The 25,098-nt window shown below is 39.9% G+C and overlaps 1 long non-coding RNA gene across 1 annotated transcript in view; it reads right to left on the bottom strand.

Moving 5' to 3' along the window:
* LOC129488855 (uncharacterized) overlaps positions 1–24,353 on the bottom strand; it is a 109,873-nt gene extending 85,520 nt beyond the window's left edge. Inside the window, exon 1 of the long non-coding RNA XR_008659724.1 lies at positions 24,029–24,353. This is a non-coding gene — a long non-coding RNA (uncharacterized lncRNA). The remainder of the gene's footprint in view (positions 1–24,028) is intronic.
* Positions 24,354–25,098: the final 745 nt, after the last annotated feature.

The following is a 25,098-nucleotide window of genomic DNA, read 5'->3' as shown; positions in this document are numbered from 1 at the left end:
ACTGCAGCCTCGAACTCATGGGCTCAAGCGATCCTCCTACTTTAGCCTCCCAAAGTAGTTGGGATTACAGGTGTGTACCATTGTGCTTGGCTAATTTTTAATTTTTTTTTTTTAAGAAGGGATCTTGCTATGTTGCCCAGGCTGGTCTTGAACTCCTTGGCTCCCGCAATCCTCCCACCTTGGCCTCCCAAGCTGCTGGGATTACAGGCATGAGCCACTGTGCCTGGCCTGGGGATTTCTTGAAATTATGTATTCACCAGTGATCTCTCCTTCCAAACTCTTTTCTGTTATAAGCGTATTTCTACTCATGTTTCTCTGAGTCCTGAAATTTCAACGTGTCTCAGGGAATAGGGGGAGTTCACGAATGAGCAGTTTTTGCATCCTGAATCAGAAGTCCCCAACACTTGTTTTGAGATGTTTAGACAAGAGGAGAGCAGTACTGTCCCTCCCCTGGGGCCAGAGAGGGGACATCAATGCAGGTTGCCTGTGAAGGACAATTGTGTGAAGAGAGCAGAATGGCTCTCTCATAAGATGAGCCACAGGAGCTGTACGGCAGCAGGGCAAAGAGACCAGATTAGAAAACCCTGAGAGACAAGTTCTTCACATGTAAATCAATTGTCTGCAGAGCTCTCATAAATAACCGAGGGTCACTCTGAAAGACAGTATAAGAGGGAGGTTTAATTTCACAAATTGGCAAGCGAAGCCCATTTCAACATATGTTGCAGATAGGAAAGGAAATGTAACCTTGTATTTTAGTCTGACTTGTTCTTTATAAATGTCCTTCCATTGAAGTGTTAGTAAAGTTCAGGTGAAGATCAACCTTTAGGACACAGAAGGTCACTTCCAATGACAAATTTTTGTTTGGTATAAGATGTTTTGCCTGTTACAGAAAGCCTTACCAGTGTGAGGGCTGGAGGATGGGGAGAGCACCAATATTTGTTAAGATTCTACTATATGTTAGGAATATTATGTATCTTATTTTGTTTAATCATCACAAGAACTCTATGAGTTCTTTAAATTTAATGAGCAGCCTATGAATACAAGGAACTGTGCTAGGCATTGGAATCATAATAGCGCATAAAAACAAGCTCTCATGGTATTTATAGCCTAGGGGAGGAGACAGACTTTAAATAATCATAAAAATAAGTAAAACTACACCTGCAAGTGCTACAAAGTACTACATGATGTCCAACAACATATAAATGAGAGAGTTACCTAGGATGGGGAAAGGGCCAAAGAAGACATCTCAGAAAATGACATTTGGTCTGGGATCTAAAGAAATAATCATTAATCAGTTGAAGAGGAGGAAGGGGATTTTAGGCAGAAGACATAATGCGTGCAAAGGCCCTGGGGTTGGAGAGAACATGGCATTTTAAATTTAAAAGAGTCTTCATTTTGCGACCACCATAGTAAATATTATTTCAGATGAGAATCATCAGTGGATTGTATTATTAAAAGATGAAAGTTTATTTTGTAGTCTCAGAGTATCTCTCCACAAGATATTTTTTATTACAAAGGGAAAAATGGTAACTTTACTGTGGAGATCTGACAGATATCACTTTAATTAAGCGCTCAAAGTTAACATCAACAGTAACGGGATAAATTGATATCACGTGCTTCCTGATTTGCTGCACCGAGAAGAACACAGAATCCTTTCTGTGATAGTCCTGTCAAAAATTTATAACCTATCTCCAATCATGAGGAACCATCACACAAACCTAAAATGAGAGACATGTTACAAAATAATTGGCCAAGTCTCTTCAAAAGTGTCAAGGTCATAAAAGACAAAAAAAGACTGAGGAACTGTTCCAGATTAAGGAGTTGAAAGAGACATGGCAACTAAGTAGAATCTGTGATTCTGGGGCAGAACATTTTTTCTTTTGCTATAAAAGACATTAATGGGATAATTAGTCAAATTTTAAAGAAGGTTTGTTTATTAGAAAATGGTACTATATTTATATTAATTTCTTTATTATAATACTCCCAAGAAGTTCAGAAAAAAATACACTAAACAAATGTGGTAAAATTTAGCATTTGAGGAACGTGTGTTAAAGATATACAAGAATTCCTTGTACTATTTTTGCAACATTTCTGTAAGTCTGAAATTACCTCATAATAAAAGTTTGAAAAAAACAAAAAGCTATGAAAGAAAACTCCTATGAGTGGAGTTCAGTAGATAAGAGCGTGAGGTGAGATGAGGCCGAACTTATAGGGAAAAGCCAAACCATGCTGTCTCCTTGAAGATAGTGTTAAAAGTTTTGGTCTTTATCCTGAGAGCAATGGGAAGCCACCAAAAGGCATAGGCAGGTAAATGACACTACAACACGAACATATTAAAAAGATCACGCTGGCTCCAGGGCAGTGGAGAGAGACTCCAGAGGATCTCGAGTAACTGAAGGCGAGGCCTGTTGGATGGGAATGTATCATGGTAAAGTAAAAAAGAGTGGCGGCAGTGGACCTGGGTAGAAGTAGGTGGATTCAAGAGGTTTTGGGAGTTGGCATTTACAAGCTAGGACTGTAAATGAACTGGAAGTGGGAGAGGAGGCAAAGAGAGGGAATGAGAGGAATCAAAATGGACTCTCAGGTTTCTAGTTTCATGACTTGGTAGATAAAGGAAGCCTCTCAGTTAAGAAAGACTAAAAGAAGACCAATTTGGGGGAAAACCAAGAGTCTGATTTTGGATGTGTTAAGTTCTCTTTGTGACAACTAAAGAGAGCTGTCAGGTAGGCAGGTGCACCTGCAGGGCATACATGGAAGGTGGGAAATGCGGCTGAGCTCACCTAGGGAGCAGGGAGTTGTTGGAAGAATTGTTCACAAGAAAGAGAACAGGGCCTAGGATGCACCTTAAAGCCTTGTGTTTATCATCTGTCTGTTGGCATTCTTATCCTCACTTGATAGATGAAGAACAGAGGCACAGTGGCCTGTCCAAGGTCACACAACTAGTAAGTGGCAGAGCAGAGATTGAAGCAAAACTCTCACTTCAAATGTCTGCCTTCCTCAATAATCTTTCAAAAAAGTACAAGATGTATCCTTGTTTTTGGTTCTTGTCTAATTGTGTGCACAATCAGCCTGAAGAAATCAAAATGTAGTAAGAAAGAGGAACAAGAGATTTTCATGCCTTCCTTTTTCTGGATGCCTAGTTAATGAGGATTTTTATCAATTAGGAAAAAAAGTAAAAGCCACATTTTTTTTTTTGGTACAGGCTTCCATGTTTGCTTGTAGTTTATCTCCAAAAGCATATTGGAAAGACACTCTTCTTTCTAATGTAAACAAATTATTTGGGGCTGGTATGAAGAGTCAGAATAACTGATCCCAGATTTGGGTATAACTTTTCATGATCAGGCTTTGTTGAGCTGGTTTCTCCTTGAACTTTAACAGTGGTCTCCAGTTAACATGTAAGATATGTGGAGGGAATGGGAGCCAGTGGTGGCCCGCTTAGTGGGATCCCAGCCTAACACTGTAGTAATCTTGCTTCCTCTTCTGATTTCTCATCTCAGACCATGGATGCATAAAGGGAGTGAGGAATTTCATGTGTTACTTAGAGATTTCATGTCTGAGATTCCATTAACCTTCTCTGAGTTAAGTGAAACAAACTCACAGCTGGCCTTTGAACATCTTGTGAAGCAGTCTGTAATAACTCCTGGCCTATGAAGTTGGCTGATGGAGAATCCCTGGGGTGGAACACTGAAAGGTGAGGCCAGCCTCAGAGCCCAGTCACTGGAAGCATTTGGAGTGATAAGCTAAAGGCGAGAAGGGCAATGCTCAGAGTCTCCTGGGTAACTCAGAAGCCCACTTGTCTTTCTGGATGACTTTTACCCTTTCTAAGTACTTTTATATGAGCTTTTACTGTGCTTTACAAATAGTGAGTATTGCCACACTATACTTTAGTATAGATATGACCCCAGGTCTAGGACATCTTCTCCAAATTCACAATGATCTTTTTAGGAGGAGTCTAGTTTTTCATTATGCCTGTAATCTCAGCACTTTGAGAGGCTGAGGCTGGTGGATAGCTTGAGCCCAGGAGTTCGAGACAAGCCTGGGCAACATGATAAAACCTCGTCTCTACAAAAAGTACACAAATTAGCCAGGTGTGGTGGCATGAGCCTGTGGTCCCAGCTATTCAGGAGGTTGAGGTGGAAGGATGTATTGAGCCTGAGAGGTTGAGGCTGCAGTGAGCCATGATTGCACCACTGCACTGCAGCCTGGGTGACAGAGCAAGGTCTTGTCTCAGGAAAAAAAAAAAAATAAGTCTTATTTTTCAGACAAGCAGATAAACACAGGAGCTTCAGTTCTTGGCCCCTGTAAATTTGAACTTACATTTCAGGTATGGCCTTGAGCTCCCTGGCTATGGTGCTGACCGCTTCTCAGCAGGCTTAGATCAAACTCTCCAGCAGAAACACCATCTCTTACTCTCTTTGCAAGCCCAAGAGCCCTCTATTCAAAGAATCATCCCCCATGCATGATCACCAAACCTAGTCTGACCCAGGATGGGCCCTCATCAAAGATCTCGGGTTCCATGGGTGAACCTGGGGTCATGGTGTGGTAGGTGAAGCTGTGCCCAAACTCCTCTTTATAAGATGCCTCCTGTGCTTCCTGTTTACACATCCAGAAACACAACTGAATTATATATCTTGAAAACATGTCAGAACACAAACACAACAAAAGCAATAATAGTGAATAACTCCTGAACATTCACTCAGGCGCCAGGCTCTGCACTGAGCCATTCACATACACTACTTTATTGATTCTTCACAACTCTGTGAGGCAATTACTATTATTAGTCACATCCCACTGATAAGAGAATAGAGACTCAGCAAGATTAACTAATGTCAGTAAGTAGCACCTGGCCAAGGGCACAGAGTAAAACACAACTCTAAATAAGCCACCAACTCTCCAGGTGGGAGCCCCCCAAACACAGTTTCATTCAGTTTTGGTAATAACCAAAACAGTTTCATGACCGACAGCCAGGACAGCATTTGACATAAGGAGCCTCATAAAATTTAGATTGCAAGCTCATTTCACATGTGTTCCAGCAATGTGATCCCGTACTAGGACAAGCTTTCCTCATAAATGATTGCAAGTATTTATAACAATATAATTTACATCCTTGCAACAATTATTCTGTACACAAAAATTCTCATTGATTTTTTTCAACATTTTTGTTGAATTATAGCATTCATACAGAAAGTACACAAGTCCTAAATATACAGCTCTGTGGATTTTCACCAAGTGAATCCACCTATGTAACCACCACTGAAATCAGGAAAGAGAATATTGTGAACACACAAGTAGGTTTCCTTTCATATCCCTCCCAGTCGTAATCCCTCCAGGCCCCATCCCCAAAGGTAAGCTATTGTTTCAACTTCTGTCACTATAGACTAGTTTTTCCTGATTTTGAGCCCCATATAAATGGAATCATACATCATATACTCTTCACTGCCTGGCTTCTTTTATTTAACAGTATATTTGTTGAGATTGACTGTGCATAGTTGTAGACAATTTTCACTGTCGCACAGTATTTTATTGTATGAATATACTGTGATATACTTACTCATTCAAGTCTTTTTTTTTTGTTTTTTGACACCCAGTCTTGCTCTGTCCCCAGGCTGGAGTGCAGTGGCGCGATCTCGGCTCACTGCAAGCTCCGCCTCCCGGGTTCACGCCATTCTCCTGCCTCAGCCTCCCGAGTAGCTGGGACTACAGGCGCCCGCCAACACGTCAGGCTAATTTTTTGTATTTTTAGTAGAGATGGGGTTTCACTGTGTTAGCCAGGATGGTCTTGATCTCCTGACCTCGTGATCCGCCCGCCTCGGCCTCCCAAAGTGCTGGGATTACAGGCTTGAGCCACCGCGCCCAGCCACTCATTCAACTCTTGATGGACATTAGAGTTGTGTCTAATTTGGAGCTATCATAAGTAATGTTTCTATGATCATTCTTAAACATGTATTTTGGTACATATATTGTGCATTTCTGTTGAGCATATATCTGGAAGTAGAAACGGCAAGTCATAGGGTATGTAATATTCAACTTTAGTAGATGCTGTCAAACTACTTTCTAAAATAGTTGTGCCAATTTGCACACCCACCAGCAGGATATGCAGTGTGTGAAAGTTCTGATTGTTCCACATTCTTATAAATACTTGGTATTTTAAGTCTTTTTCATTCTAGCTATTCTGATAGGTAAGTTGTAGGATCTCACTGTGATTTTTATTTGCATTTCCAATGAGATGAAGCACTGTTTTAAGACTAACTTGCATTTCTTTTAATCAGGTATCAAAAGACACACAGACACAGTTTTCATACTCACAGCTCCCTAAAAACAGGAGGCATAGCACACCATATGGGGGGCCACACAGGAAAGCAACAAGGCAGTCAGGAAAGCAAGGGCAAAACCTGGGCAAGTGACTTTGTTGTGATTTTCATGGGAAGGAACAGGAGAGGCAAGATGAACAGGTTTAAAATTGGCTAGTTTGAATAATATTTGTACTCTCTGGGGTGTAGGGGCTGTTCCTAATTGTGTGATACCTGGTCCTGAGGTGACTAGGGTAGGAGAATAGTGGCTCCAAATGTTGAGACCCACAAAGGAGGAGGTTGAAATATGGGCTCTGGATTGGTTGGTTTACATATGAAACATATTCTCAGATTGTTTAATCTATCTCTAGGAATTAGCTAATTCTGGAAGGAAAGGTCCCTCCAAGGTCAACAAGGCTCTAAGATGTCAAAGCATCAGAATACAAATAATATAAACATATGATTAATTAAAGCACTTTTTTATTCTTAATGAACATTGGGAGATGCTCTGTTGTACAGTACCTATTCCAGTCTTTTGCATATTTTTTAGCTGGATTGCCTGCCTTATGTTATTGATTTGCAGGAATTCTTTCTAGTTATTGGAATGAGAGTATGGTTGGCTATACCTATTACAAATATCTTTTCTCATTCCATCAATTGCTTTTTCACTCACTTAGAGGTGTCCTATAATAAACAGAGTTCTAAACATTTATGTGTTCCAATTTATCAATCCTTCTTTTCCTGGCTAATACCTTTAAGAAATATTTGCCTACTCCAAGGTTATAAAGATACTATTCTATATTATCTTCCAGAAGCATTGTTATTTTAACTTTCATATTTACAACTACAATCCATCTGCAATTTTTATATTTGGTATCATGGGGTAAAAGTTCATTTTTTTCCATATGGGTATCCAATTTGACCAGTATCTTTTATTGAGAGATAATTTTTTCCCATTATTTTCAACAGCAATTTGGTATAAATTAGGTGAACAATAGAATAGACTTACTATTCTATTGGTCATTTGTTGAGAAGATTGTGTCAACACCATGCTTTCTTTCTTATTGGAAATAAAAGAACTTTGACTTTGTTTTTCAGGAATGTTGTGGTTATTCTTTAAATTTTTATAGAACTTTAGGATCAACTTGTCAATGTCCACACAAAAAAATAGTACTTACTGGGATGCCTTGAATCTAGAGATTAGTGATTCAAGTTGGCATCATTACAATGTTGTGCCTTTGAAGCCATGAACATGCTATATCCTTCTGTTTATTTAGGTCTTCTCTAATTTCTCTTAATATTATTGTGTAGTTTTATGTATACAGGTCTGGCACCTCTTTCATTACATTTATTCCCTAGTTATATGATATGTTTTATTGCTCGTGGCAGTCATGGAGCTGCACCAATTGAATTTCCCTTTACAAAATAACATTACTGTTGAGCTGCAATAAGGTCTGCAAGCTGATAGCCTGCAGCTGTTAGCACCTTCAGGATTTTGCCTCATCTTTAGAGATATAGTCAAGCTATTCTTGGGCAGTCCCAGGTGGTGACTGAACACAGTTAAGGTACTGTGGTGAATTAGTCTGTTCTCATGCTGCTAATAAAGACATACCTTAGACTGGGTAATTTATAAATGAAAGAAGTTTAATTGACTAACAGTTCAGCATAGTTGGGGAGGCCTCAGGAAACTTATAATCATGGCAGAAGAGGAAGCAAACACGTCCTTCTTCACATGGTGATACAGTTGGTCTGGGTCCCCACCCAAATCTCATCTTGAATTATACCTCCCATAATTCCCACGTGTTGTGGGAAGGATCCAGTGGAAGATAATTGAATCGTAGGGGCCGTTTCCCCATACTGTTCTCATGGTAGTGAATAAGTCTCATGAGATCTGGTAGTTTTATAAGGGGAAAGCTCTTTCGTTTGGTTCTCATTCTCTCTCTTGCCTGCTGCCATGTAAGACACGCCTTTTGCCTTCTGCCTTCCACCATGTTTGTGAGGCCTCCCCAGCCACACGGAACTGTGAGTCCATTAAACCTCTTTGTCTTTATGAATTACCCAGTCTCAGGTATGTCTTTATCAGCAGCATGAAAATGGACTAACACACATGACAACACTAAGGAGAAGTGCTGAGCAAAAGGGGGAAGCCCCTTATAAAACCATCAGATCTCGTAAGAACTTACTCACTATCATGAGAATAGCATGGGAGAAACTGCCCCCATGATTCAATTACCTTCCACCGGGTCCCTCCCATCACATGTGGGGATTATGGGAACTACAATTCAAGATGAGATTTGGGTGGGGACACAGCCAAACCATATCATGGGGTCTGGCCATTTCTGCCCAATATGGATCTTCTGTAACATAATTTTGCTTCAAAGCAACTCCCCAAATGAGTTGATCAAGCATCGTAATCTGAGGTTCTCTGTGCCAAATTTTGCTTCCTCTCTCTTTTATCTTGTTAGCCCCCAATAAATCTCTCGCCTTCCCAAATCTATATCAGTGTTTATTTCTCAGAGGATTAAATTGACACAATGTTTTTATTAAGGGCATTGTTATTTAAACTTCAATTCCTAATTGTTGCTGATATACAATGCAATTGGTTTTTGTATAGTGGCTTTGTATAATGACTTTACTAAATTCATTATTAATTCTAATTATTATGCATTTTCCAAGTAAACAAGCTATGGAATCCTCATATCTTTAGTTTCTTGCTCCTGCTTTATTGCACTGGCTAGGAAAGGTCTATAAAGAAATGTTATAAATCCTATAAGACAACGTTATCATTTTTCTTTAAACAGTTATTTGTATCTCAAAGAAATAAAAATAATATTTTATAGTTGCCTAAATAATTATATTTCTGATGTTCTTCATTTCTTTCTAAAGATTCAAGTTTCCACATGGTATAATAGACCATCAGTCTGAAGAAATGTCTATAGTATTTTGTAGTGCAAGTTTTCTGCCAATAATTTCTCCTAGGGTTTTTTTCTTCAGAAAATGTCTTTACCTCAACATTGTTCTTTTTTCTTAAAATTTTTTTATTTAAATACAATTCACATACCATACAATTCACCCATTTAAGATGTATAATTAGATGGTTATTAGTATGTTCACAGAGTTATGCAACCATTACCACAACCAATTTTAGAACATTTGCATCAATTTCCAAACAAACTCCATATCCATTAGCAGTCACTCCCCACTCTCCTAATCCCTCAACTCTAGGCAATCACTAATCTTTCTAATTTTTCTGTCTCTATGTATTTGCCTATTATGGACATTTCTTTTTTTTCTTTTTCTTTTTTTTTTTTTTTTTTGAGACAGGATCTCACTCTGTCACCCAGGCTGGAGTGCAGTGGCATGATCACAGCTCACTACAGCCTCAACCTTCTGAGCTGAAGCAATCCTCCCACCTCAGCCTCCTGAGAGTAGCTGGGACCACAGGCACACCCCACCACACTGTGCTAATTATTTTATTGTTTGTAGAGACAGGGTCTCACTATGTTGCCCAGGTTAGTCTCAAAGTCCTGGGCTCAAGTGATCCTCCTGCCTTGGCATCTCGAAGTGCTAGGATTACAGGCATGACCCACTGCACCCAGCTGGACATTTCATAGAAGTTGAATTATGTAATGTATGGTCTTTAGTGACTGGCTTATTTCACTTAGCATAACGTTATCAAGGTTTATCCATGTTGTAGCATGTATCAGAACTACATTTCTTTTAATGGCCAAATAATATTCCATTGTATGAATATACCATATCTTATTTATTTATTCATCAGTTGATGGACATTTGGGTTGTTTTCACTTTTTTGTTATTGGGAATAATGCTTCTATAAACATTTGTGTTATAAGTTTTTATGTGGACATATGTTTCCATTTTGACTGGGTATATACCTAAAAGTGGAATGGCTGGGCCATATGGTAACTCTACGTTTAATGGTTTGAGGAAATGCCAGACTGTCTTCCAAAGCAGTTGCACCATTTTACATTGCTATCAGCAATCGATGAGGCTTCCAATTTCTTTGTCTTCTTGCCAGCATTTGTTATTATGTCTTTTTCATTATAGCCATCCTACTTGGTGTGAAGTGGTATTTCATTATGGCTTTTATTTGAATTTTCTTAGTGGCTCATGATGTTCAGAATCTTTTCATTTGTATATCTTCTTTGGAGAAATGTCCTTTGCCCATTTTTAATTGGGTTATTTCTCTTTTTATTACTGAGTTGTACAATTTTGTTCTTAAAGAATGTTTCTACTGGATGTAATATTTTGGATAAAAAGATTTGCTAAATCACTTAAAGGCATTATTTCAGAAAATCACCATTAGGCAAATACGCCAGTAAAAATTGTCACAGGCAAGATCTACAGACAAATGCTAGTGAAAGTTGGAGGAGAAACAGGACACTTGCACAGTCTAAAAGTATCTTCCCACAAGATACTTTTAATTACAAAAGGAAAAGTACTAAGTTTTCAGTGAAGAACCATTACCTTAGCTGAGTGATCTAACTTAACATCACCAGGAATGAGATACATTGACATTATGAACTCCTTGATATGATGCACTGAGAAGAATACTATATTTTTCTGTGATATACTTGCCAAAAATGCACAGTCTCCTTCTAATCACCAGGAAGCATCAGACTAACCCAAATCGAGAGACATTCCACAAAATAACTGACCAGCATCCTTCTTCAAAAGTGTTAAGATAATGAAAGACAGAAGGGAGATACTGGGGACCTGACAGAAATTATAGGAGACAAAACATAATAACTAAATGTAATGTGGGATACTTAACTGGATCCTGCAACAGAAAGAGGATATTAGTGGAAAAATTGGTGAAATTCCAATAAATGGTGTTGTTTAGTGAATGGTACTGTACCAGTGTTGATTTCTTGGCTTTGATAATTAACAATGCTTATGTATGATGTTAATATTATGGGAAACTGTATGAAAAATAAACAGCAAAACTCTCTGTACTACTTTTGAAACTTTTCTGTATGTCTAAAATTATTTTAAAATAAAACGTTTTTTAAAAATGTGTTATTCCACTATCTTCTAGCCTCTGTCATTTCTGGCAAGAAGTGAATGATGACTCAAATCATTTCTCTTTGGATATGTCATTTTCTCTGGCTGCTTTCTATATTTCCTCTTTATCTTTGGTTTGCAGCAATTTGCCTTTGATGCACCTAGGCATAGCTTTTTTTGTGATTTTTAAGTGTGATTTTGCTGAGACTCTTGAATCTCCACATTTATGCCCTTCAATAAATTTGAGAGCCATTCTATCTTTAAATATATTTTTCTGTCTCAGTCTCTATCTTCTCTTCTTAGAATTACAATTATATTGATGATACAGTGTTTGTTGACCTCTTGGTGTCTGAGACTAGGTTTATCTTTTTCAAATTTTTTCTCTCTCTTTTCTTCTATTTTATCATCTCTGTTGCTATTTAGTCACATTCACTGACTCTCTACTCTGTCATTCTTAATTTTTTCAGTTACATACATTCAGTAAATTTTTAATTTCAGATATTATATTTTTAATTCTAGAACTTCCATAATTTCTTTTTGTACAGTACTTATCTGCTGAGATTCTTCTCTTAATTTATTCCAAGCATATTTTTCTTCATTCTGCATACACATAATAGCCTAAAATTTTAAAATCCATGCATGCTAATTCCAAGGGCTGTTCCTAAATCCTCAGGGCTAGTCTTAGTTTATTGTTATTTCTCTTAAGGATGGGGCACATTTTCTTGATCCTTCATATGTCAAGTAATTTTGGATTGAATCATGGACCTTGTCAATTCTATGTTGTAGAGACATCTTTATATTTTATATTCCCCCAAAGAATGTCAGTGTTTTTGTTTTAGCAGTCAACTTATTTGAGACCTCTAACGTCTCTCTTGGGCAACAGTTAAAATCTCACTTATCTTTTGGGCTTCGCTGAGCTACTTGGAGTCTGTCCCAGGCATGCATGGTGCAGAAGTTTATAGACAGAATCTAGGGCCCCAATACTCTTTTTTTCCAGAATACCACTCTCACTTTACAGTCACTGTGAGATTCCTGATCTCTGTCCTCTCACTCTTCAAGGCTGAAAGAACACAGTTTCTTATCAGAGTTTTGGTCAGTTCATACAGAAACAACTTTGGTCTGCCACCAGACCATCAAAATGGAGATCTCCTCCTTATTGGTAACTTCTTGCAGGTTTCAACTCCCCTCAGTTCAGTTTTCTCTCTTGTGAAGGGGAGACAGTAGTACCTTAAGTTATTATGAGAGAGCTAAAGGAATGATTATCTGTAAAGCCCTTAGTATAAATATCCCTAAGGAATAGCTGTATACTATATACACACAACAGATGTATATATGTAAAACATATATACACACACACACACACACACACACTATAAGGCACATAGTACAAATACATGATAAGCATAATAGGATTCAAAAATTAATTTCTTTCAAAAACACAAAAGCTATGGAAAACAGCTTTTTTAAAACCTTCTTTTCCCTCTACAGCGCCTAGATAGTACGTGACTTATACATAGCAGTGCCTAAAAATTGTTTATGAATAAAACAGAGGAGAATGCACGGGCCACAGTGTGTTATGTATGTGTTAGTTTCCTGTTACTGCTATAACAAGTTTCCGCAAACTTAGTGGCTTAAAACAACACAGATTCATTATCTTAGAGTTCTGCAGGTCAGAAGTCCAAAACGGATGGCAGGGCTGTGCTACTTCTAAGGCTCTAGGAGAAAATCCCTTTCCTTGCTTTTTCTAGCTTCTGGAAGTTGGCTGCTTTCCTTGGCACATGACCCCACATCACTTTGCCCTCTGCTTCTGCTGTCGCAGCTCCTGCTCTGACTCTGACACTCCTGCCTCCCTCTTGTGAGGACCCTTGTGGCTACCTTGGGCTCACCAGATAATACAGGATAACACCCTCCTCCCAAGATCTTTAATATAATCACATCTGCAAAGCCCCTGTTGGCATGTAAGGTAACATGTTCACAGGTTTCTGGGCTTAGCATGTGGACAACTTGGGGGAGGCCATTATCTACCTACCACAATATAATAACAATTTACTGCTATCTTCCTTACAACTAAGCTGAAAATAGCCAAAGACATTGGCTTTTAGATGAATTTAAATATTCACTTAGATTTTACCTGTAACATGGTTAACATAGTTCTAACTCCTAACAAATGGCATTTTAAAACTCAATGCAGTTTCATATCAAATTCCAAACTGCAAGACAGCAGGCAATCATGTCTTAGAGTCATCATTTCAGATAACAGTCTTGCCAGTAACCCAGATTTCACTCTTGATTGAATAGTTTTCAGAAGAATTTTTACTGTCCTGCAAGTGTTAGAAAAATAAAGCAAGGATCCTTTGGCTATTATCCCCACTTTTTTAAAAAAGGTGCTGGCTAGCCCGTTTTTTTTTTTCAGGTAATTTTTTTTTTAGCATACATCTTGAGGTTAGGCAATTCACTTCTCTAATAATTACTATTATCTGTTCTTCATTGATCTATTCCTGTATTTCTATGTTACCTTCTTCCTTTCACATATGTATCCCCTTCCCTCTCCCACACCTCCTGCTTCCAGAACTTTTAGAAAAAGTGGGAAGGTAATAGCCAAAGGTTCCTTATTTTATTTTTCCAACACTTGAAGGCTAAACTTTTTTTCCCAGACTCCTTTGAAATTAATTAGGTGTGGCAAATCAGTTACAATGCCTGTCAGGAAAAAAAGAAAAATATTTGATGAACAAGTAGTCGGTTTATTCAGCAATAAATATTATGTTATATTGTATAATACATGAGTTGATCATATTATGATATTGATGATATAAAAATTGTATACAATCCATATGCCTGGCTAGATTTTGAGACCTTTTGGGACAGGGATTTTGTATTACTTTTCCTAAAGCAGTGTCTAACATTTACAGTATTTGCTTAACAAATGTTTGATGAATGAATTGTAGTGTATTCAAGCTAAAAGAGTCCTTGGAGATCACCTCATCTAAACCTTTCATTTTAAATGTGAAGAATCAGAAACCTAGAGATTCTAAGCACTTTGCCCATGTTCACTGGCAGAGCTAGAACCCATTTATCTCATATATCATCTCCCATATCAAATGGCATGATCTTTTTAAACCAACCTATCTTGTTTCCCAGACCAAATGAGACTCTTTCTGTAACCAACTTATCAGAACTCACACATCTAAACAAGTATTATTTGCTCCAACAAAGTCTCTTTGGAGTTGCTATACTAGTCAAATACTACTGCCATTTAAAAGAATTCATGGAGCTTCATTTTAGGAATTACTTTGATAGCCTGTGGCATTTTCTTTAGAATTTCCTTAATTGTAGCTGGTAAATATCCATCTTTTGAAAATGGATTTGATTTTGAGAAACAGAAGTTGCTTGGAGTGCATTTTGATGAATAAAAGTTGAATTTAGATGACCTAGCTATACAATTCTGGCTTTAGTCAAAAAAAAAAAAAAAAAAAAAAAGGTGAGACCATGTGTTACTTTATGACAGGTTTTCCTGCATGATTTGCCAACCAGCTTGGGAGACAATTCCAGAAGAGGGGATGTCTGGGCATTTTGAGCAATGGCACTATTGTTGGAATAAATTAATGGAGTCCTATGGCAACTAGAGAAACAACAGTCTTTGGGAATGTATATGTAGCTCACATGTCAGAAATGCCTGTGTTGCAAAACACTCCTGTGAATTTCAAGTGCTTTGAGATTCTACGAAGAAACTTAGAAGAGTTTTAGGCCTACAGTAGCTCCTTATTCAAAAACCAGCCACAAGATGAAAGAAGTGTTACTAAAATAGTGAGGGAAAGATTTCTGGATAAAATAGTGGAAAGTTAGTAACCTGGTACACCCTTTTCTTGGAATATTTAGTAAAATATGAGAACAGAAGGCTACAAAATGGTAGAATTTGTGCACTTCCACCAATGCTCCTGTTCACGAACTGAGATGATTCTAAAAGTAACCACGTGCACAGTGAGAGGATCCAGGAGGAAAATTTCTGCCCTCCCCATCAACAAGCCCCGTTCGGAAGAGACCTTGTCACCTGAGAGATGATAAATAAACAAGAAACAATAGGGGCCCTCAATGAAAGCTTGCAACTCCAAAATACAGAAAATAATGCTCTAACAAAATGTGTCCAGGATCTGCCTTCAATAACCCTAAGTTAAGCTGGGGAAGGGGGAAGCGAGCATTCAGAATTATTGCTTTGGTTTTGTACAGGTATACAAAAATTGACATATCGGTCTCATTACTCTATGTTCACACCTGGCCTGTTTTGAGGCACGCCACAGGATTTCCCCTCACAATCCAATTTAAAGGCTTTTCAGTTGCATAATTACACTCTTTTGGTAAATTACCATCTCGAGCAAGGGCACACGAGGAAGGATGGTTGAGCATGCACTTCCTGGGAAAATACCATTTTTCTGTAACAGAAATATTTTCTGAAGTAAACATTCCTTTGAGGAAATAGAAACATGTGAATATGTGGCCAGAACGTAATTATCTAAGGATTCAACAAACATCCCAGCCTAGAAAGCCTTTCGCCAGCCTCCTCTGCCTACAGAATTACATAAAACCGGAAACCCCACCTGATTCTACCACGTCTATGCTACTCTTTCCTCAGGCTGAGCCCCCATGCCACTTGGCTGTTGCATTTCCAGGAAAGTGGGAGATATCCACCAGTGTGGATAAGTTGTCCCACCACGACAGTGCAGCATACTTGCCTCACTGCAACAGCTGAGCTTCTTAAAACGTTTTGTCCCTTGGCTTTTTGGAGCACGCTTTATTGAGGAAGTGCTAAACCCTGACATGCACTCTTGAGTGTAGTTATTCACAGAATCCAACATAAGGGGGTTTCAAATATCATCTCCCCACAATCACCTCCAGACTAAATTGTCCTCAGTTAACAGTCAAAAGCTGATCCTTCTATGTGCCAGTCCTGCAAACTGTCTGTGATAAAGGACCCAGCTGTGCTCTTTTCTGCCTCTCACAACTTCAAAAGTAATAAAGCCTCCACAAGTGGAATTTAGCTGTCAATTCTGCTGATGAGGCAGCAAGAAAATTAGAAGCCGTTTCGTACCCCATAGCTGTGTTGGACTCAACAAACACTAACTGGGGCAAAAAGTTGTGGCTGCACAGTTGAGTCAGCAGCCAGGACCAAGACTCCGGGAGCCAATATATTGACTGAGAAAGGAGTATTTCAAAATAGTGATTTTGCTGCCAAGAACTCCAGCTTTAAAGGGAAATTCTCTGATAATTCAGGGTTGTTTAAAATTTGATATCCTTTGTTAAAACAAACAACTTGGAAATGCATAAAGCACGTTCCCTGGAGACCAATATAACCCAGAAAATGTGATAATGCAAGGCCTAGGCAGCTGAGTTTTCATTTGTGCCTAGCTTCAGAAAGCAAAACCCCTAAGGGGTCTGAACCCAAGGCTCATTTGTTCTTAATAAGCTCAGTTCCAGGGGCCCTGTCAGCCTCCAGCTAATGACAACACCGCCAGCAGCTGGGGTAGCTGAATTCCAAAGAAGAGCGAGAACCAGAGATAAGAAAAAAGTGTGGCTCCACGTCAGCATTTGTTAATATCCGGAGCCCACATCTTATATTTTTAAAAGTTCATTTAGCATGGATTCTCTAGCCCCCTAACAGAGGGCATTTTTTGGTGCTAATCAAGATGACACTGGAGACAGGTAGTAACAGACAGTTCCTCACACCTTTACCTGCACTCCATCCACTGATCTGGTACCATAGCTCTCAGAGAAGCTGCTTCTGCCCACAGTACACAGAGGGGTCTTGCTAACATCATTCCCCAATACTATCTCCTGGTCATGAGAGTCTTCAACACAGACATGAGTCATGTGAGTCATGAGAAATGTGAGTCATGAACTCACATTTCCCTCCTTTCCAAGGATTTAGGTGTTTCTTCCCTGACGAATCCTGGGCTACTGGACCCATGTCCTCGTAAAGGATCCGGGGCAGCAACTTCACTGCACCTCTGGTCTGCTTGGTCTTGTAAGGCAACCATCCTCACACAGGCCTTACTCAAATCACCTTCTCTGGATTCCCAGACTTAGTAATTCAAGGGATCCTTCCTATTGTCTTGGTCAGCCCCATCCGTTACAAAAGCAATGCATTTTCAAAATGATGGCAGCACTACAGATGGTGCAAAGGAACCATTGGTTTCTGCTTTAGGTGGGCCTGGATTGTGTTTCCCTAACGGGACATGAGAAAGAACTTCCTGGTTGGGGAGACATCAAAAGACACAGAGGGACATTCTTCATGGAAATAGCAGTGTAGTCATATTAAATCTTACTACGTCTAGGAGGCTTTTCTGATTTCTGGTTCCTGCCTATTTTCAGTCTAGTTCAAGAACAGAGCCTTATAGCTCTAGGAAGTTCCAGGGTTTCACTTTCCAGGGAACTGAGGATTTGGTAGCCTCCCAGGGCACTCACCACAGAACCAGATCTGGAACTGGACTGATAATTGGGCCTAACTGTCCCAAGCAATAGGGTCACCTTGTTCTGCAGCCTAATCCCAGGGGTGTTCAATCAAATTCAAGCATCCAATATGCTCAGATGTTTAAACTGGAGTCTATCATCATAGTGCAGTAGACAACACAGAATGTTCAATGGGGTTCTCCTGGCTGGTATGGTCACTTTAGTTGCAAGAGGGGACCTTCTCTGTGCTAGGAGTGAGGGTAGTTTTGTCTGGTTGCTCCTGGTCAGAGGAATGAATCAGGTCTCAGTTGGCTTCCAAGGGAAGAGTGCCTATCTGCTGCTGCCCCAGGATCTTTTCCAGGATTCAATTCTCTTTCCCTAAAGTTGCCTCATCAGAAGAGGAGGCTTATTTTCTTCTGATTGTACTATTCCTGTCTTGGTATAGCAAAGTATAGCACACATTTTTTGCATTTCAGAAATATTGACAACCCAAGGTTCCATTTGTTGCATCAAAATGGCACTAAAGTTAGATAAACATCTTGTTCATTTACCATCATGTAGTCATCTTCCAAGATAAGCATTTTTTAAAAAAACTCCCTCTACATTCATTGACCTTGTTATTAAATAACAGCTACAATTTATTGAGCACATATCACATACCAGGCATGACTGGTATAAGCAGAGCGGGGAGGAGAGATCAAGAAAACATGAAGGAAAGGACAGAGGCAGAAACAAACAGTAAGTATGTGATGAGAAATAACATGTAGCTATATGTATTCTGTAAAAGTAGCATGTAACAGAAACCCAACTATCGTAGCTTGAGCAAATACAAACCTCCCAAGACCTCAGTCAGAAAGTAATCACAAGCTTTAAGAACTCACCTTTATCTTCCCACATTCATCATCTACAACTGTATATACTCATAAATACATATATGCACGCACAAACACACAACAGTGTGCATTGTACATACTCAGTCCCTGCTAGCTAATAAGATGTCTTTGTGCAAATTAAAGTCACCTCCTCTGGAGAACCAAATAACAAAGAGTCTCCCTTTGTCTGAGACAAGGCTTGACAAGGGAGCTTGGGCTGAAGCAAGGCTTGACAAGGGAGCCGGCCCCCTTGGCTCTGCCCAACCTGCACCACCATATGTGATTTAGCGGCCTTGGTCGAGTTTCCCATCCCTTAGGATTGCTAAGGGACTCCATTAGCCTTAGTCCCTTGGTACCTGTTTTTCCCTCTGCACACTAGACCATTGAAATCTTAAGCTTCCTGAGGCCAGCATCTTCAATAGTTGATAGCCAAAACTCCTTTTGTGGGGCATGTATTAATTCATATCAAGAGAGATGAAGGCTTCCAATTTAAATCACATCTAACTAACAGCGCCTATGCAACCTCTCCAAAATTCCCACTAAAATATATACATTAGAACTCCCAGTGATAATGAAAACACTGACAGAAAAAAAATTGTCAGAATATGGGAGGAATGTTTACTAACTATAGAAAGCTAGACTGAGAAAAATAATCGATTTTATGCTTCATTTCTCTCTTCCTGGCAACCAAAACCACCTGAAAAAAATAATAACCTGTTCCACCTCCCCCTCCCTGCATCCTGATTCTAGGACCCAGTGTCTGTACCAACCAGGAACATGAACAGCCAGCCTTGCACTGGGGTAGCCCTCCTTTCCCCATGTTTCCCACAGGCACACAGGAGGCTTAATATGTTGGTGACTCTTCAAACAAAATTTTTTCTTAAGACTAGTCAAATGCAGTGGTGAGAAGGGGGCAGATTAGAACAAGGAGTTTGATCTGTAACGGACTGAGCAATCAATTGAGATAACTCACTACCTCAAGCAAATATTTATTAAATATCTGTCTCATATTTATTTAGATGGGCAAGAAAGAAAAATATTGATATTCTATTTTAAAATTATATTCCTCATTCTTAATATTCAAAATAAGGAATCTACTTGATGTACTGAATTAACATTTTAACTGATTGAAAATGCCTGCCTATTCAGAGTTTTTAATCACTTGTAAATGTATTAGTTATTCATATTCATTAAGAATAAAGATAAAATAAGTCTTACTTGAAATTTGTTTACATTCTCTTTTCTCATTTTTATGCCAGAAAAAAAATGTTTCCCACTTAAAACTTTTTCTTTTTCAATTTTAAGTTTTAATTTTCCCAACCAGATATACTTTCTTGGCAGGTATATTTAAAACTTATACTAAAAATCAATTCTCTGGTTCTTAATAAACAAATTCTGCTGCATAACAAATGACTCCAAACTTAGTGGTATGAATTAAATTTATTAGTCCTCATGGTTCTGGGAACTGGCTGGGCTTAGCAGGGTGGTTCTCACTCAAGGTTTCCCAGGCAGTTGCAGACAGTGGTGAGGCTGGAGCTTCCTGAAAGGTATTCTTACTCATATGTCTGGTGCCTGGGCTAAGAAGACAAGTATAGCTGGCACCCCTCAGGCATCTACCTATCTCTACATGGCTCCCATCTCTCCACATGGCTTCTTCAGCATGGTGGTTTCAGGGTATTCAGATTTCTTATATGATGGCTCAGGGTCCTAAAGGCATGTATTTTGAGAGACAGCCAAGTGGAAGCTTTTATTCCTAGCCTCAGAAGTCATGTAGCATCAATTCCATAATATTCTATTCATCAGAAGCAAGCCACTAAGTCACCAGCCCATACATAAGGAGAGGGTAACTGGACTCCACCTTTTACTGGGAAAAGTGTCAAATGTGTTAAAACCTCCACAACATAGTACTATGCCATACATTATTTAGTTTCCAGATTTTTTTAACTGATTACAACCACTGAATCCAGGTGACAGTTATCTATCTGGTTCTAGGGTTAGAGCATGCTAGTGCTGTAGTCTCAGTGCTTTAGCAGGCTGGGTCAGGCAGATCACTTGAGCCTAGGAGTTTGAGACCAGCCTGGACAACATAATGAAACCCCATCTCTACAAAAAATACAAAAATTAGCCAAGTCTGGTGGCACACATGCTTGTAGTCCCAGGTACTCAGGAGGCTGAGGTGGGAGGATCACTTGAGCCCTGGAAGTTTAGGTTGCAGTGAGTGGAGATCATGCCACTGCACTTCAGCCTGGGCAATAGAGCGAGACCTTGTCTCAAAAAAAAAAAAAAAATCCTTAAGCAGCCAGATGGAAATCACAAGGAATCTACAATGGAATGTATTGTACAAATCGGTCTCCGATTCCACCTCTTTAACAGTAAATGAAGCAGCAACATGGAGACAACCCATCTCCAAATGCACTATGACCTTGTCAAAGAGAAAGAAATGTCACCCACAGGCCTAGTGCTCACCCTTCTAAAAAAGACTGAAGGTGAATCCACCATATCTGGCATCTCTGTTTTTATCAGTTAAGGTCCAATGTATAAATCTTGTCCACTCTTTGTGCTCTTTATCCCCATCCCCAGCTTTGCCTCTCAACTGGATAAACCTCAGCGGTTTTTAAACAAACTTAGATATCTCCCGATTTAATACTCTTTCTTCACCCACATTCTCATCTGGCCATTTACTTGTCTTTCTCCTTTCATTCATAGCAAAAATTCTTAAGTTCTCTATTCTTACTTCTATTTCTGCCTCCCACTTACTCCTCAGCCCACTCTAACCTGAGTTTTGCATACACTACTTTATGAAAACATCTCTCATTACGATTGCTAATGAGGTTGGGCGTGGGCTCATGCCTGTAATCCCAGCACTTTGGGAGGCTGTAGTAGGAGAATCACTTGAGCCCAGGAGTTGGAGACCAGCCTGGATGACACAGTAGAACCCCATCTCCATTAGAAAAAAAAGATTGCTAATGACTCCTCATATCACTAAACCCCCAAAACACTTTAGATTTTAATCTCTCAGAACCGCTTAATACTGTTGATCAGTGTCTCCTAGAAACCCTCTTTCCTTGGCTTCCATAACCCAGCACCCCTCTAATTTCCCTCTTACTTCTCTGACAGCTCCTCCAATATACCCTTTTTCAGTATTCTCCTCTGGCAGGCCATTGAATGTTGAAGCTCTTCAAGGTTGGGTTTGGGGCCATCTTCCCTTTTTGTACTCACTCTCCAGCAATGTCATCCAGACACAGGGATTTACTTACCACCTTTATACCACTGATGCACAGAATCAAATCTCCAGTTGAGACCTCTCCTTGGGTCTGGATCTGTAGAATCCCTGTCTACTCGACATCTCTACTTACACATTTTAAATGGTGTTGAATTCAACTCATGCAAAATGAAATTATTATACTCTCTCCAAACCTAGTTCTCTTCATGTGACATCTCCACAGACGCCATCATCATCACTTGCTCCAGTCACTTTGTCCAGAAACTATGAGTTATTTTTGACACATTCCTCTCCCTCACTCCTTCCCATATTCAATTGATTGCAGAGTCCTGTATATGTTATCTCCCAAAACTCTCTCAAATATACCCCCCTCTATCTCTATGGCGACTCTCACTCTAGTCCTAGCAACTATCATCTCTCTCCAAGCCTACTGCTTCTGAATCCTCCTTGGTCTTTCTATTCTCACCCTCACTCCTCTGCATTCAATTCTCCACACAATATCCAGAGTGACCACCTTGTAATACAAATCTGATGTCACTTCCACATTTACACTTTTCAATGGATTCCAGTGGCTCTTAGGATAAAACCAAATTCTTAACTTGGCTTCCAAGACTTTCCATAATTTGATTTCTACCTACCCCTCCAGCTCCACCCCCTGCTCTCTAGACACAGCAAACTTCTCTCAGTCCCTCTTAGGTGCCATGCTTAGGTCCTATCATAAGAATTTACACTCACAGCTCCCTCTACCTGAAAGGTCCTTCTCTTGCTTCACATAGTCATTTCTACAGGGGCTCCCCTCTGACCCCTTGACCAGGACCTTTCTCCTGTTACCTGCTCTCATAAGCAACATGTATCTATCTCCTTTTCAGACCACTTACTGTAGTGGTTTATTTTGGTTTTGGTTTTGTATTGGGTGGGACTGGGTCTCACTCTGTCACCCAGGCTGAAGTGCAGCGGTGCAATCACAGCTCACTGCAACCTTGAACTCCTGGGCTTGAGCAATCCTTCCGCCTCAGCCTCCCATGCAGCTGGGCCTATAAGGGCAAGCCATCATGCCCGGCCCAAAAACCTTTTTCAAGAAAAAAAGGCACATTTACCAGCTTTCCTAATTCTGCTGCATCTGCTGCTGTTGTCATCCAACCGGTTGCCAACTGGGAAGTGGAAAAGGAAAAGAAAATGTATCCTCCCCTCCATTACCTCCTATTGCACATCCTTTCTTGGTAACTTTTTCTCTTTTCCCTTTTTCATTTACTTTTGGACTTAGATCTTACCCCTTTTGGAAGGCCTAATTAGAGGGAAGCTTTGGTACTGGCATGGTGTTGGAAACCTGGGTCTGTGAAGGGAGCTCATGTGACATTGGACATTTTGGTGGTGGATCACATGGCAGGAGCAAGAAGCAGGGTGAAATCCTGGAGGCCCTGCATGGACAGTGATGCCACTTATTGTTGCCAGCACCAGGCAGGCTCAAATCTCCTCTTTAGAGAAGTATCAGGAGCAGCAGCTGGTTGGTTTAGAGCTGCTATTTTAATGGTTAAAGCAAGAAATGATATATATCATGTTATTCAATGTAACATGAACATATGTCTTGAAAACAAGGCTTCATTTTCTCCTTTTCTCTCCACCTTATCCATATATAAGTGATAATACAGTGGCTGATGCAAATGTCATAAAAGCATAAAGATGAAAATGGAGCGAGTGACTGGGGTTAGCCGGGAAGAAGATGTAGCCAAGGGGAAGACAGGAATCCGGCATCAGCCATTAATAATGGCCAAATAAATCTGATATTTAACTTCAAGGATACCATCAGACACCCATTGAGAGCTTCAAGGAGTTCAGTTCCCTCAGTGATTACTAAAGCCAGCTTTGATCATTTAAAAATCACATTTTGTTTTTCCAGAGGAGTTTGGTCTTTATTCCTTAAGCAAACATTGATTTATCTCCTCTTTTCTGGGCAGAGATTCCTGTCGTATAACCGCTCTGGCTAAAACAACTATTTCTGTGCTCCAAAGTCTCAGTAGCCTGCTTGTAGGAAGAGAATATTTTAGTCTCTTGGAGCTGCCAACAGGCAAATAGAAGGTAAAGAAAAGACTGCCACCCCCACCTGCTAGGTTTGGAACCATCAGAAACCAGAGCTCAAACTTTATAAATAGAGGCAGCAACAGGGGCGTCACACTCACAAAAACCACTGGATGCTACAGCCTTCGGAAGTCCTTGTTTGGATGACTTCAGTCAATAAATATCGTCAAGGTCAAAACCCAGATTTTGAAGGTCTGGTGGAATCAAATGATCTTCTATTTGCAACTGCTGAAGGCAGGCTCCTCATATGTGGGAGACGAAGAGCCCATGGTCTTGAGATCTCAGATCTAGGAAACTCCTGAGAGAAAAGAAAAAGGAAGCCAGACTGAGAAGGGGGTGTTCCCTGAGCTGAACCTGGAGGGTTGCAGCTGACATCTCTGCTCCTCCAAGCAGGGCTCCTGGAGGAGGGCACATGTGAGCAGCTTGGAGAACCACCGGACCAGGTGTGGTCTGGAGACTGAATAGATCCCTGAGGCTGGAAGTTGATATAATTGCCAGAGAGCCACAGTCCTCCCCTGGAAGTGGGATAGCATCTCAGTCATGGATTGCTTTTCATGTATGTTAAAGATACCTGCTTCTGGCTTTTGGAATATATTTGCCAGCAAAGGCAAGTTTAATTAGGGTTAGAGGAAAGGTCCCCACTATCTCTTGCAAACATCCTCAGACTGAAATGAGTAAAGGCAGGAGTGGGAAACCTTACCCAATCAAGCCCTGCAGGTGATTCTGTTGTAGGGAGCAGTGATCCAGGTGAATCTCTTTACCATCAGAGTTCAACAGCACACACCATTCAAAACCTGGGTAGCCTCTTCCTTTCTGGTGAAAAGAGCTCCAGCCACATACCAGGCACTGTGATGGGCTCCAAGGTGCAAAAATAAGTATGATTCTCTTTTGCCTTTGCCTTCACTGAACTAGTGACAAACAGACATATCCAAACTAAGTCCTAACATGATGGGATTAGAACTATGACAGGGGCATTACAAAGCGCTATGGAAACACAAAGGAAGGCTAAGTTAGTTCTAATGGGAGGAGTAGGGCCAGGTAGGCTAGCAGGAAGAGCCTATCATGAACTCTTTATTGAATTAACATGTTGAGTAATTTTAAATTAAGAGGCAGGATTTGAGCTGATAACCAAGAATTCTCCTGCTCAAGAAGGAAATGGCACCCCTAGCAG

This window comes from Symphalangus syndactylus, chromosome 8, assembly GCF_028878055.3.
Source record: "Symphalangus syndactylus isolate Jambi chromosome 8, NHGRI_mSymSyn1-v2.1_pri, whole genome shotgun sequence".
NCBI lineage: Eukaryota > Metazoa > Chordata > Mammalia > Primates > Hylobatidae > Symphalangus > Symphalangus syndactylus.
This window is presented reverse-complemented; position numbering and strand designations above follow the sequence as displayed.